Source organism: Oryctolagus cuniculus, chromosome 16 (genome assembly GCF_051225735.1).
Source record: "Oryctolagus cuniculus isolate XC-2025 breed Fujian yellow rabbit chromosome 16, ASM5122573v1, whole genome shotgun sequence".
Lineage (NCBI taxonomy): Eukaryota > Metazoa > Chordata > Mammalia > Lagomorpha > Leporidae > Oryctolagus > Oryctolagus cuniculus.
In genome coordinates, this window is record NC_142882.1 from 64,971,170 (window position 1) to 64,984,362 (window position 13,193).

Here is a 13,193-nt window from a genome sequence, read left to right on the forward strand (position 1 = left end):
TGCACTCAAGTTGATTTGTTAGAAGATTTCTGATCATTCTCAAGTACTGTTAAAAGGCACCCATGGTTGGGCTGCAAGATTTAGGATACTATACTATCCAAGAAAAAGTATACAGTGCTGTGTCATGCAATATTTGGGATATACTAAAAAAATTAAAATATTTGTTATTGATCAAGAATTCAAATTTACCTACATTTTATTTGGCAAACCTACATTCAGAATGTGTACTGATGTCTGCAGTTGATTTGGGGATGATGGGTGGAAGGATGGGTGACGTAACAAGTAGAGTAAAATGCTGGTAGTATTTAAATGGCCCATCTCCAGATTTTCACCACCACGTTTATGAATGCATTTGGATGTGTGTTAGAAAGACTCCTAGTAGAGTCAGCACTGTGGTGCAGTGGGTTAAGCTGCTACCCGCAGTGTCACAGTGTCAGCATCTGATATGGGCACCAGCTCAAGTCCTAGCTGCTCTACTTCCAATCCAGTTCCCTACGAGTGTGCCTAGAAATGCAGTGAATAGAAGATGTCTCCAGTGCTTGGGCCCCTGCACCCATGTGAGAGACCAGATGAAGCTCCTGGTTCCTGGCCCAGCCCTGGCATTTGAAGCCATTTGCAGAGTGAAGCCTCTCTTTCTCCATCCCACCCTCCCCCCATCTCTCTGCCTCTGCCTCTACCTCTCAAATAAATGAGTAAATCTTTAAAAAAGAAAAGAAAGACTCATAGTAAAACATAGAAGAATGTTCTACTTCAGTCATTGTTTCAGCCTGTTGCAGGTGGTACACCTGGTGTTGATGAATGACATGTAAATTGTGAGTGAGATAGGCTGTCTCTGTGCCTGGCCATGACAGCAGAAGCCTCTGGAAAATTGTGTAGTTGTTTTTTTTTTTTTAAGATATGCTTTAAGATACTTTCAGAAGTGTGTTTTAAAAGTCAGATTCAAATCTCTTTTCACTGAAGTGTGATGAAAATAACTAAATACTAAGAGAGGAGAAGGCTTTTCAACACATGAAGTTTAAGAGTCTTCTGAACCAATAAGGAAAGTTAATGCTCCAAAGGAATGGGCAAGGAGCATCCTAAGGCATCTGATAAAAGAGGAAGTGTAAACTTGTGAAATCACCCTAACTGTCATTAGAGACCATGGGATGCAAATGCAACTGGCAGATCTCGTTTTTTGAACCAGAGTGCAGGGATTGAAATCTCTGCCACTTCTTGCTCCATGACCTTAGAAGAGTCAGCTAGCCCCCTCCTTGCCTTATTTTATTATCTGTTAAATTCAGTGATACTTTGAATCCTCAGTAGGGTTTCATTGGAGGTCAAATGAGATTAGATAGATAGATTACATATATATATATATATATATATATATATATGTGTGTGTGTGTGTGTATGTGTGTCTGTGTGTGTGTATATATATATATATATATATAACACATAATGCTCTCAGTTGTCTCTCATAGCAGACCAATCCTAGGTGACTTTGTCTATCCTAGAAACCAGATTGAATGCTGCTGTGCCAGCCCCTAGGAGAGCAGAATGAGCCCTGTATTCTGTCAGAATGCTGGGTTAAGGCCTGGATATGGGATTTTATTTTAGGAAAGTCCTGGGGTGGATGGTTCAGAGGTGGGGTCCCGGGGCACGGTGAGGCCATTGAGAGGGTGTGAGATGGAAGCTCTGGGGTTAGCTGTTGGGCTCTTTACCTAAAAGATAAAGAGCTTCTCTTTGTTTAGACTATGGTGGAGTTGAGAGCAGGAAGTGAGGTAGGGACTGGCCTATCTTGAGTACTAGGAGAAACCATAAGCAATTTTTTGCGTGCAGTACAAAGCAGGTTGGAATCACTGTGCCAGTCGAGCTGGCACAGTAATGCACTCCGGAGTCACTTTCTTCCAGATTTTGTAGTACAAAGTTACAGATCTTTGTGCCTCTAAAAGCATGGTATTTAACTGGACTGAATCCTGAATCCACTATAGAACTGGAAATGGAGAAGTCATAGTAGAGAAGGCGCTGTGGGGCCTTCCCCTCCTGGAACCGGTACCAGTGGATGTAGCCACTTTGTTGAGGAATACTACAAGTGACTGTAACAGACGACCCAGTTGGCTTGGTGACCACTGTCATGGTCTTCTCTGAGTTGGAAGATGTTTGACTGCCTGCGATGGTAAAAATAATGAACAATGAGAAACAGGTACTGGCAATTCTTTAGAATGAACTCCCATGTATGAGAGAGAGAGAGAGAGAGAGAGAGAGAGAGAGAGAGAAATCTGTCCCATTAGCATCTATGCAACCTGCTTACCAGGAGACAGGACAGCTACAAGCAGGGCTACAGTCCACAGCATGCCTTGTTCTCCTGGTCTCAGAAGGGAAGGGATCTGGTGATAAGGGGAGCAGAATGCCCTGTCAAAACTCTAATCCTACGCAAAAAGGGAGGGGCCCCAGGCGAGGGAGTGCAGCTGGTCTTCCTGACAGATGTCAGAGCAGGGAGAGTACCAGGCAGGGCAGGGCCTACCTTAGAAGGTAGCCACGCCTCTGCCCAGAAGGGTGAGTGCAGAGGGAGGTAGCCCCGCCTCTGCTTCCACCCCCTTCTCTTCACCCTCCCGTGGAGGCAAGCTGAGAGCAGGCCCTCCCCAGAGGCAGGTGTGTGAGGACCACAGAGACCCCAATCTGAGGCAGGTTGAGGGCAAACAGGGCGGATAGCAGGCCCCTTGGTGAAGACTGCCAGCTCCCCGGGCCAGCATCCCAGGTCAGGCTCACTTCTCTGCAGGTCTCAGTCCCAGAGTGGGGATGATGCTGCCAGGGCCTTGTCCCGCGATGCAGCTTCCTTCCTGCTGCCCTGACCCACCTTCCCCAGCTCTGTAGTGAACTCTGGAGACCTCCAGCAGCCCATCTGAGAAGCTTTGCATCCACCTTCTCCAAAGAATTATCATCAAGCCTGTTGGCTACAATGCTGGTGGCATTTAAGTGACACCTGTGCAGATTTCCAGCACCACATTTATGGATGTATTTGGTTGTGTGTTAGAGAGACTCAGTAAAACTACAACAACATTGCAGTTCCACTCCTGTCACTGTTTCAGCATCTCTCAGGTAATAGATTGCTGCTAGCATGAGCGAGCTCATCAGTGAGTAAGTAGGGGCCTGTGTGGGTCTCCCTTTGCCCTGCGGAATCCCCAGGGGAAGGATTGGAAGCTGCTGTGTAAATGGCTCTGAGAGCCGAATGCCCTGGGCCCCAAGCAGAGGGTAAACTCCAGTGCCTTGGAGACTGGGAGTTCCTTACCGGAACTTCATGCTCATGTTTAAATATGAGAAAGCACAAAATTCCCATTTCACTGCAGTGGAAATAAAATTCTTAAAACAGAAGAGTTATAAACTAAGCCTGCCAGAATGTAGAGGAACTATAAAGCTAGTGCAACAAAAGGAGTGCAGCACTTGGCACTGGAATATAAAGATTCACGGGACAGAAATCCACCGATATGCAATATCTTAATGTAGGATGAAGTTGTACATTCAGACCAGCAAGGAATAATTCATTATGCCACACATTCTGCTTTGGGAATTGGTTCACCATATAGAACCAAGTACTGTGAAACGGCTACCTTATAACTTACAAACAGAAGTTTAAATGTAATGAATCTGAAATCAGAAAACCCTTAGAATATATGTAGACAAATGGCATATAATTTGTGGGTGAAATAGACCTTATCCGTGTCTGGCAACACAACAAGAAACCTTAGTGAAAATTTTGTAGTTGTTTTTTAAAAGAACTTTAAGAACTAAGATTCAAATTTCTTTTCATCAATGTGTGCTAAAATAACTAAGAAGTAAGTAGGGGAAGCCTTTTCAGTATATTCGCTAGAAGCTAACGTCTCCACCGTGGTCTTCAAGCCTCTTCCAAACCAAAAGGAACACTAAATGCTCCATAAGAGCAAAGAACAAGGAGCATAACAAGGCAACTGACACAGGAGAAATGAGCTTGTGAAATAAGGCTGACTCTCATTAGAGACAGCAAGATGCAAACAATTAACAGAACTCCATTTTTTTTTTTTTAAAACTGCATGGCAGGGATTGAAATATCTGCCACTTCAAGCAGCATAACCATAGAGAAGTCGGCTTGCCCCCTTTGCCCTAGTTTCTTATCTGTATTTCAGTGATACTTTGAACCCTCAGTAGGGTTTCTGGGAAGATCAAATGAGATCATATATGTAACGTGCTTAGCACAGTAGCTACCTGAGAATGAGTGCCAAAAATGTGATACTTAACATAAAAGCAAATAAATTTCCAATGAGGACATCTTTAAAAAGTTTCTGAAATTTGAGTATTATGGCAAAATTATACATGTGTTTAAAAATCCATGACAACAGAATAAATTTATCTCTTAATTCCATTTTTCCATGGATGTTCTGAAGTCCTCTCGTATGTGCAGAAAAGAGGTAGGCACTACCAGTCATCTGCCTCACACCCATCTAGGTCTCAAGTTGTGCCTAAGTTGATTCCCGTTCAATGTATCCAAACTGGAGTTGAAAGGAAAGCGACTCAGCTTGCTTGGATGACATCTGTAAGGAAGGGTCTCTAGAGGGACCACTGGCATGGTTCTTAACACCTGCAAATGAGGATGTCACATGGGCAAAAGCTGAGATAATAGATGAAGAAATGGACAAGCCGGTTCTGATGCTTTCAAGTTCTGGATGCCATCAACTCCCAGGCCTGTAAGACACCCTGCCTTACTTGGCCATTTGAAGCCAAACATTCCTAGCTACTGCAGATACAAAGCTTAAAAACATAAACATGACAGCACTCTTTACATCAACTGAAAATTCAAGCACAACTATTTGAAGCTTTACCAAGTCAACCCTCAAGTTCTCTTTGATAATAAGGTTTTGAATTAATAAAATGTGATACATTCACAGTACAGAATGCCAATGAGTAATTCAAGGCATGCATACTAGCAGGAGTAACTATTCAGAAGTGTACTGTGAAGTACAGAAAACATGTGATGGATTGAAATATACATCCTATTTTATGTCTTGAGGCATGATGGAAGTTGTTCATTATTTGTGAATACATGCCTTTGCAGCATGAGTGAGACCTGGTTGGTGGTTACCCTTGGGAGGGGAAAGGGAAGGATGGGCTTGGGAAAATAAACCCAGAGTCTTCAGCTGAATTAGTTCATATGAATTATGAATTAGTTCATGAAACCATTATGAAAATATGAAGCAAATGTGTTAAAATGTGAAGATGTAACTAAACTAAGTAATAGGCACCTCAAGATTTGTTTTCTTATTCACTCTAACCTTCAGTATGATTGAAATATTTCATTATTTTAGAAGCTTAGAAGTGAGAATATGTGCCAACCACCAGCCTTCCCATAATTCTCTCCTAAAGATGTTCCATAAGACCTTAGGTGACCTTGCCTGTCTCAGAAACTAGTTAAATGCTATTCTTCCAACCCCTAGGAGAGTAGAAGGAACTCAGCTGAGTGCTAGACCACTGGGCAAAGGCCTGGAGATGGAAGTTCAGTCTTTAGGAAAGGGCCGGGGTGGAGGTGCAGGGCTGGGGGCCTGGAGGCAGTGTGAAGGCATTGAGAAGGTGGTGGGATGTGAGCTCTGGGGTTTGGTGTTGGGCTCCGAGTTTATCTTTGCTCAGCGCAGAGTCAGAAACAGGAAATGAGATGGGGCTGGCCTATCTCAAGTACCAGGAATAACCACAGGCACAATTTTCAGTGTAGTATAAGGCAGGTTGGAATCACTGTGCCAGTCCAGACAGCACAGTAATACACCCCAGAGTCGTCTCTTCCCAGGTTTCGTAGAAAGACATTATAGCTCCCCTGTGTGCTTTTATAAGCTTGGTATTTCTCTGTATCAAATCCCGAGTCCACTATAGAACGGGTACTGCTGACGACGTAGTAGAGAAGGCGCTGTGGGGCCTTCCCCTCCTGGTACCGGTACCAGTGGATATAGCTACTTTGTTGAGTAATACTACAAGTGACTGTAACAGATGACCCAGTCGGCTTGGTGACCACTGTCATAGTCTTCTCTGAGTTGGAAGATGTTTGACTGCCTGCAATGGCAACCACAAAAACAATGAGAAACAATGAGAAAATGATAATTCTTTAGTATGACCTCCATGGAGAGAGAGAGAGAGAGAGAGAACTCGCATTAACATCTATGCAACCTACTTACCAGGAGGCAGGAAAGCTACAAGTAGGGAGAGTGTCCACAGCATGCCTTCTTCTCTCAGGCCTTAGAAGGGAAGGGATGAGGTGATAAGGGAAGAAGAATATCCTCTTAACTCTAATCCTACTCAAAAAAGAGGGACCCAGGGAGGTGAGTTGGAGGGAGTCTTCCCGACTGAAGTCACAGCAGGGAGAAGTAACAGGCAGGGTCTCTCTTAGAAGACTCCCAAGCTCTTTACCCAGAAGAGGTGAGTGCTGACAGGAGAAGCCTGGTCTCTACTTCCGCCTTTGAGTGCCTTGAGCGCCCTCCTGTGGAAGCCGAGAGAAAGTCCTGCCCTGAGGTAGCGCTGTGAGGAGCACTGAGTGCTCAGTCTGTAGCGCTTTGGTGCAAATGCAGTTGGAAGCAGAACCCTTGGTGATGCTTGCCTGTTCCACTCTGCAGTGTGCAGTCCCACAGCAGGCTCCCTTCCCTGCAACTGGCAGTGTCATTGTGTGAATGCGGCTGCCATGACCTTGTCCTGAGATGGAACGTCTTTCCTATTGCTCTGACTCACCTCCATGGACCTCTGTAGGTAGACCAGGGACATCTTCAACAGCACATCTGAGAAGCTGTGATCTACCTTATTAAAATAAGTTGAGACCCATTATGTTGACTACATCTGACGCCCCTCAAAGGTAAATGCCCTTGTGTGCATGCCTGTGCATGTGTGTGTGTGTGTGTGTGTTTGCACTCAGGTTGATTTGTTAGAAGATTTCTGATCATTCTCAAGTACTGTTAAAAGGCACCCATGGTTGGGCTGCAAGATTTAGGATACTATCCAAGAAAAAGTATACAGTGCTCTGTCATGCAATATTTGGGATATACTAAAAAAATAAAATATTTGTTATTGATCAAGAATTCAAATTTACCTACATTTTATTTGGCAAACCTACATTCAGAATGTGTACTGATGTCTGCAGTTGCTTTGGGGATGATGGGTGGAAGGATGGGTGACATAACAAGTAGAGTAAAATGCTGGTAGTATTTAAATGGCCCATCTCCAGATTTTCACCACCACGTTTATGAATGCATTTGGATGTGTGTTAGAAAGACTCATAGTAGAGTCAGCACTGTGGTGCAGTGGGTTAAGCTGCTACCCGCAGTGTCACAGTGTCAGCATCTGATATGGGCACCAGCTCAAGTCCTAGCTGCTCTACTTCCAATCCAGTTCCCTACGAGTGTGCCTGGAAATGCAGTGAATAGAAGATGGCTCCAGTGCTTGGGCCCCTGCACCCATGTGAGAGACCAGATGAAGCTCCTGGTTCCTGGCCCAGCCCTGGCATTTGAAGCCATTTGCAGAGTGAAGCCTCTCTTTCTCCATCCCACCCTCCCCCCATCTCTCTGCCTCTGCCTCTACCTTGCAAATAAATGAGTAAATCTTTAAAAAAGAAAAGAAAGACTCATAGTAAAACATAGAACAATGTTCTACTTCAGTCATTGTTTCAGCCTGTTGCAGGTGGTACACCTGGTGTTGTCATGGCAGCTGGGAAGTGAGGAAATTAGGGGACTTGTGAGGCCCCCCCCTTTTGCCTACAGAACCACATGGGGAGGGATGGGAAGCTGCTGTGTGAACAGCCCTGAGAGCTGTGTGTCCTGGGCCCAGCCAGAAGGCAAACAAGTGCCTTGGAGCCTGGGACTCCTTGCTGGGCTGAAGGCTCATGTTTAAAAATGAGGAAGCAGGAGCCAATTGTGGTGGAGGCATTAAGCCACTGCCTGGGACTTCCACACCCCATATGGGTGCCAGTTCATATCCCAGCGTATCTACTTCCAAAGCACATCCCAACCAATGGTCTGAGAAAGCAGCAGAAGGTGTCCCAAGTGTTTAGGCCCTTGAACCCACTGAAGGACCCAGATGAATCTCTTCACTCTTGGCTTTGGCCTGGCTTTGGTCTGTAGCTCTGACTTTCAAATAAATAAATAAATCTTTAATTTAAAAAAAAAAAAGCAATGAGAAGGAGAAAATTGTCATTACACAGGAGTAGAAAGAAAAATCTTAAACAAAAAAGTTATAAACTACTCCGCTAGAAAGTAAGAGGAACAGCAAAGCTACGGTAAAGAAAGGAGTGCAATGCTTGGCACCAGAATATAAAGATTCATGGGATACAAATCCACCGACAGGCAGTATCCTAACAGGATGAATCCCATTCAGATAAGCAAAGGAATCACTGAGTATTCCATGCATTCTCTTTTGGGAATTGCTTCACAATGCAAAAACAAATACTGTGAAACTGCTTCCTTACCACTTACAAATAGAGGTTTCGATGTAAAACTGAAATCAGAAAATCCTTAGAATTTCTATTGATGAGTGTCTTGTAAATTGTGGGTGAAATAGGCCTTCTCTTTGCCTGGAAACCAAGCCAGATGCCTTAGCAAAAATTTCATAGTTGTTTCTAAAATCTACTTTTTTTTTTTTTTTTTTTTTGACAGGCAGAGTGGATAGTGAGAGAGAGAGAGAGAGACAGAGAGAAAGGTCTTCCTTTTGCCGTTGGTTCACCCTCCAATGGCCGCCGCGGCCAGCGCGCTGCAGCCGGCGCACCGCGCTGATCCGATGGCAGGAGCCAGGAGCCAGGTGCTTTTCCTGGTCTCCCCATGGGGTGCAGGGCCCAAGCACCTGGGCCATCCTCCACTGCACTCCCTGGCCACAGCAGAGGGCTGGCCTGGAAGAGGGGCAACCGGGACAGAATCCGGCGCCCCGACCGGGACTAGAACCCGGTGTGCCGGCGCCGCTAGGCGGAGGATTAGCCTAGTGAGCCACGGCGCCGGCCTCTAAAATCTACTTTTAAGGGGCCAATGCTGTGGCTCACTTGCCATGGGTGCCGGGTTCTAGTCCCGGTTGCTCTTCTTCCTGTCCAGCTCTCTGCTGTGGCCTGGGAGGGCAGTGGAGGATGGCCCAAGTGTTTGGGCCCTGCACCTGCATGGGAGACCAGGAGGAAGCACCTGGCTCCTGGCTCCCTAACCCTAACCCTAACCCTAACCCTAACCCTAACCCTAACCCTACAGCGCAGCGCTGGCTGTAGCGGCTACTTGGGGAGTGAACCAACAGAAGGAAGACCTTTCTCTCTGTCTCTCTCTCTCACTGTCTATAACTCTACCTGTCAAATAAATTAAAAAAATAAAATCTACTTTTGAATTACTTTAAAAAGATTCAAATTTCTTTTCAACAAAGTGTGCTGAAAGTAACTAAGTAGCAAGTAGGGGAAGCCTTTGTAGTACATTCAATAAAAGCTAACATCTCCAACACGGTCTTTAAGACTCTTCCCAAACTAGTAAGAAAAGTTAATGCTGCATTAGAAAAATGGGCAAGAAGCATGAAAAGGCAACCGCTGAAGGAGGAAATGTAAATTAAGTGAGGCCACCTCACTGGAGATAATGAACGAGATGCAAATGCAACGAACAAGCCCCAGATTCTTTGAACCGCAGTTCAGGGATTGAAATCTCTGCCACTCCAAGCTGCAGGACTTTGGAAAAGCCAGCGAGCCCCTCCTTGCCTTGTTTTCTCAGCTGTTCAGCTCAGTGATACTCTGAACCCTCAACAGGATTTCTGTGAAGATCAAATGAGGTCATCCGTGGAACGTGATCACCGGAGCAGCTACCTGAGGATGAGTGCTAGCGTTCTTCATTCCTTGTTGTGCTCACCACTAAAGTAGTTGTCACATAAAAACACCAGGTGTATCAATGATACAGACTTCAATGAGGAAAAACATCCAACGAGGTGATGAGGTGAGACAGAGTTGTCTGAACTTTAAAAAAAATTTTTTTTCATTTCTATAGGATTGATAGTATTGTCCCCCTTTATGTTTGTTTCTAAATTTTCTTTACCATCTGATACCTTATTTTGTTAGAACAGAGTCATTATAATTCATATATATGACTTCTCTATGTATAATCTTGAGTGTAGAAATCTTTTAAATTAAGACACAAAATTCAGAAGTCAGCAAATAAAAGATGCATTAAAATGAATAAAAACTAAATTCTAGAAACAAAATACAAAAATAAAATTCAAGTAGAAACAATATGTACTGTATATCTGGTGAACAACAATTTATTTCAATGAAAGTAAGACTTGAGTACATAAGTGAAAAAACAAACAATAGAACTAATAAAAGTATTGTTACCTATAGGGTGAGGGAGAGAAGAGAGACTAGAAAAATTGAATGGAAGTTAAAATCTGTAAATGCACCTTGTCTGATAATTTGTACTTTATATCCACATAACTGTTTCTCCTATATGAAACAAAACTTTAAAATCAACTCTTAAAACATAAATACAAACTAAAAAGAATTAACTATAGATCAAAAGTTATGTAAACGCATGGCAAATTATCTGAAATGATTTGAGAAATGTACTGTTTATTTTTATTTTATATATTTTAAGGTTTATTTTATTTGAAACTCAGAGTCATAGAGAAATGGAGATACAGAGAGAGAGCTTCCATCTGCTGGTTCACTCCCCAAATGGCCACAATGGCTCAGGCTGGGCCAGGCCAAAACCAGGAGCCAGGAGCTTCTTCCAAATCTCCTACGTGGGTGCCGGTGCCCAAGAACTTTAGCCATCTTCCACTGCTTTCCCAGGCGCATCAGTAGGAAGCTGGATTGGAAGTGCAGCAGCCACGACTCAAACCAGCACCCAAATGGGATGTCGGCATTGCAGGTGGCAACTTAACCCCCAACACCACAATGCCGGCCCCATCATTTTATGTTTTAAAAATTTATTTGTTTGTTTGTTTATTTGTTTGAAAGAGTGACAAAGAGAGGGAGAAGCAGAGAAAGGGAGATAGTCTCCATTTGCTGGTTCACTCCCCAAATGCCTACAACAGCTGAGGATGCATAGAGTGAAAGCCAGAAGCCCAGAACCACACCTGGGTTTTCCATGTGGATTGCAGGAACCCAAGTACTTAAGCCAACACCTGCTACCTCCCAACTGCATTAGCAGGAAGCTGGATTGGAAGCAGAGGTGGGATTTGATTCCAGGCACTTGGATATGGGATGCAGACATCCCAAGCAGTGGGTAAATCCACTATGCCTCAACACCTGTCTATTTTCATTTATTTGAAAGAGAGACCAACACAGAGTTATTCCATTTGCTGGCTCATTCTACAAATGCACACAAGATGCAGGGCTGGGCCAGGCTAATGCCAGGAACCTGGAACTCAACCCAGGTATCCCACATAGGTGGCAGAGACTCCAGTACTTGAACCATTGCTTGCTGTCTCACAGAGTGTGTGTTATCAGGAAGCCTGATAAAAAGAAATGGGAGTAGCCAGAATTTGAACTTGGCAATCCAATATGGGATGGAGTGGGGGTGTTCCAAGCAGTGATTTAACTGCTGTGCCACACTCATACCCCTCAATGATTTTTTAAATATATTGTTTTAATTATTCACTTAAGACAAATGAAGGAGACAAGGGAGGACCATGTGGTTATCATGCATAAAATATGCTTTGTTTTAGGTGATTTTGTCTAACTGTAAGCTAAGCTAAGTGTTTTAGGCAGGGCAGGCTAAGTTATGTTCAGGAGGTTAGGTACTAAATGCATTTAATGATATTTTCAGTTCACGGGGATTTCATCAGGACAGAGCACACTGCAAGTCAAGGAGCACCTGTATATTGAGTGGGTGGTGACATGAGATTTTGAATTTATTGTACTTGAATTTAAATCCAAGCCCCATAATCTACTTACTCGACTTTTAGCAGGCTAGCCTTTAAGAGTCCATCAGTCAAACTTTGTTATTACATATCTTTGAAGTATTATTATAAGGATTAGATTGTTATAAGAATTAAATTGCACCAAAAGCTATTTTAAAAACAAACAGTTTGCACACCCCTGGCACTGATAGATGGTATACCCATGGTGAGCATGGTGACTTCTCAGGGACACGCAGCCTCACTGACCGTGATTGTAATCAAGCTGCCATTCTGAATTTTCCAGTGCAATGCATTCTTACAGAATCACACATTCTCAAGTCACGCTCTCCAAACTGCCTCTTTTCGCAGCTCCATCTTTCCCTCAGTCCACTGCTTACGGGTTGATGTCCTGTTTCCAGAACTGTAGAAAAAAATTTGTTTTTTTTTTTTTAAAGATATATGTATTTATTTTGAAAGAATTACAGAGAGAAGGAGGAGAAAGAGAGAGAGAGGGAGAGAGAGCGAGCTATCTTCCATCTGCTGGTTTACTCCCCAAATGGCCACAACAGCCAGACCAAATCCAGGAGCCAGGAGATTCCTCTGGGTCTCTCACGTGGGTGCAGGTGCCCAAGAACTCGGACCATCTGCTGCTGTTTTCCCAGGCGCATCAGCAGGAAGCTGGCTCAGAAGTGGAATAGCTGGAATTCGAACCGGCACCCATGTGGGATGCGGGTGTTGCAGGTGGCGGTGGAACCTGTTACGCCACAACACTGGCCCTGATTTATTTTCTTTATAAATTAGTCTGTGGTGTTCTGGACTAGCACACAAGGTAACACCTCACAGCAGGCTGACATGGCAATATAAGCAGTAATCTGTATGCTCAACCTTTTCCTCAAGATAGTGCTTTCTATATTTTTTAACAGTTCTTTCATCAGCACCATAACAATTCTGATTGCTTGATATGTGACAGGGACAATGATCAGGAGAAGCAAAAGTAAGTTCCATTTGTGAGTTTGGACCCACTCTCCCTTGAAAGCAAGCTGGCCAGACCCACAGGCCCCACGGAAGGCTACAGAAGTGACTGGACTGGAAGGGCGCAGGGAGGGGAGGGAATAGGCTATGAAGAGGGTGTGGGAGGGCAGAGGGAGGAAGAGAGGGAGCAATAATAGGACGTTATCAGCCATGGGGTTTGAAACAGAAAGCTAGAAAAAGGGACAGAGAGCAGAGTGGGGGTGAGAGGAACAGAATGGTCCAGACAGTGGCCAACAGACAAAGCAGAATTAGTGGCAGAAATATAATAGAAAGGTGTAGATCTCTAGCATGAAGGGAGAGAGGAGAGACGGAAATAAAATGACACAGTGGGAGTT

General features: G+C 44.1%; 1 long non-coding RNA gene across 7 annotated transcripts in view; it reads left to right on the plus strand.

Moving 5' to 3' along the window:
• Window positions 1-13,193, plus strand: part of LOC127492672 (uncharacterized) — a 57,036-nt gene that overhangs the window by 41,117 nt on the left and 2,726 nt on the right. For 3 of the 7 annotated variants that reach the window (XR_016223071.1, XR_016223067.1, XR_016223070.1), the window contains exon 2: window positions 9,740-9,923. The exons of 3 other annotated variants lie outside the window; for them this stretch is intronic. This is a non-coding gene — a long non-coding RNA (uncharacterized LOC127492672). Of the gene's footprint in view, window positions 1-6,547; window positions 6,839-9,739; window positions 9,924-13,193 lie in introns of those variants that run through there. One more of the 7 variants, XR_011383148.2, reaches the window with a different exon arrangement.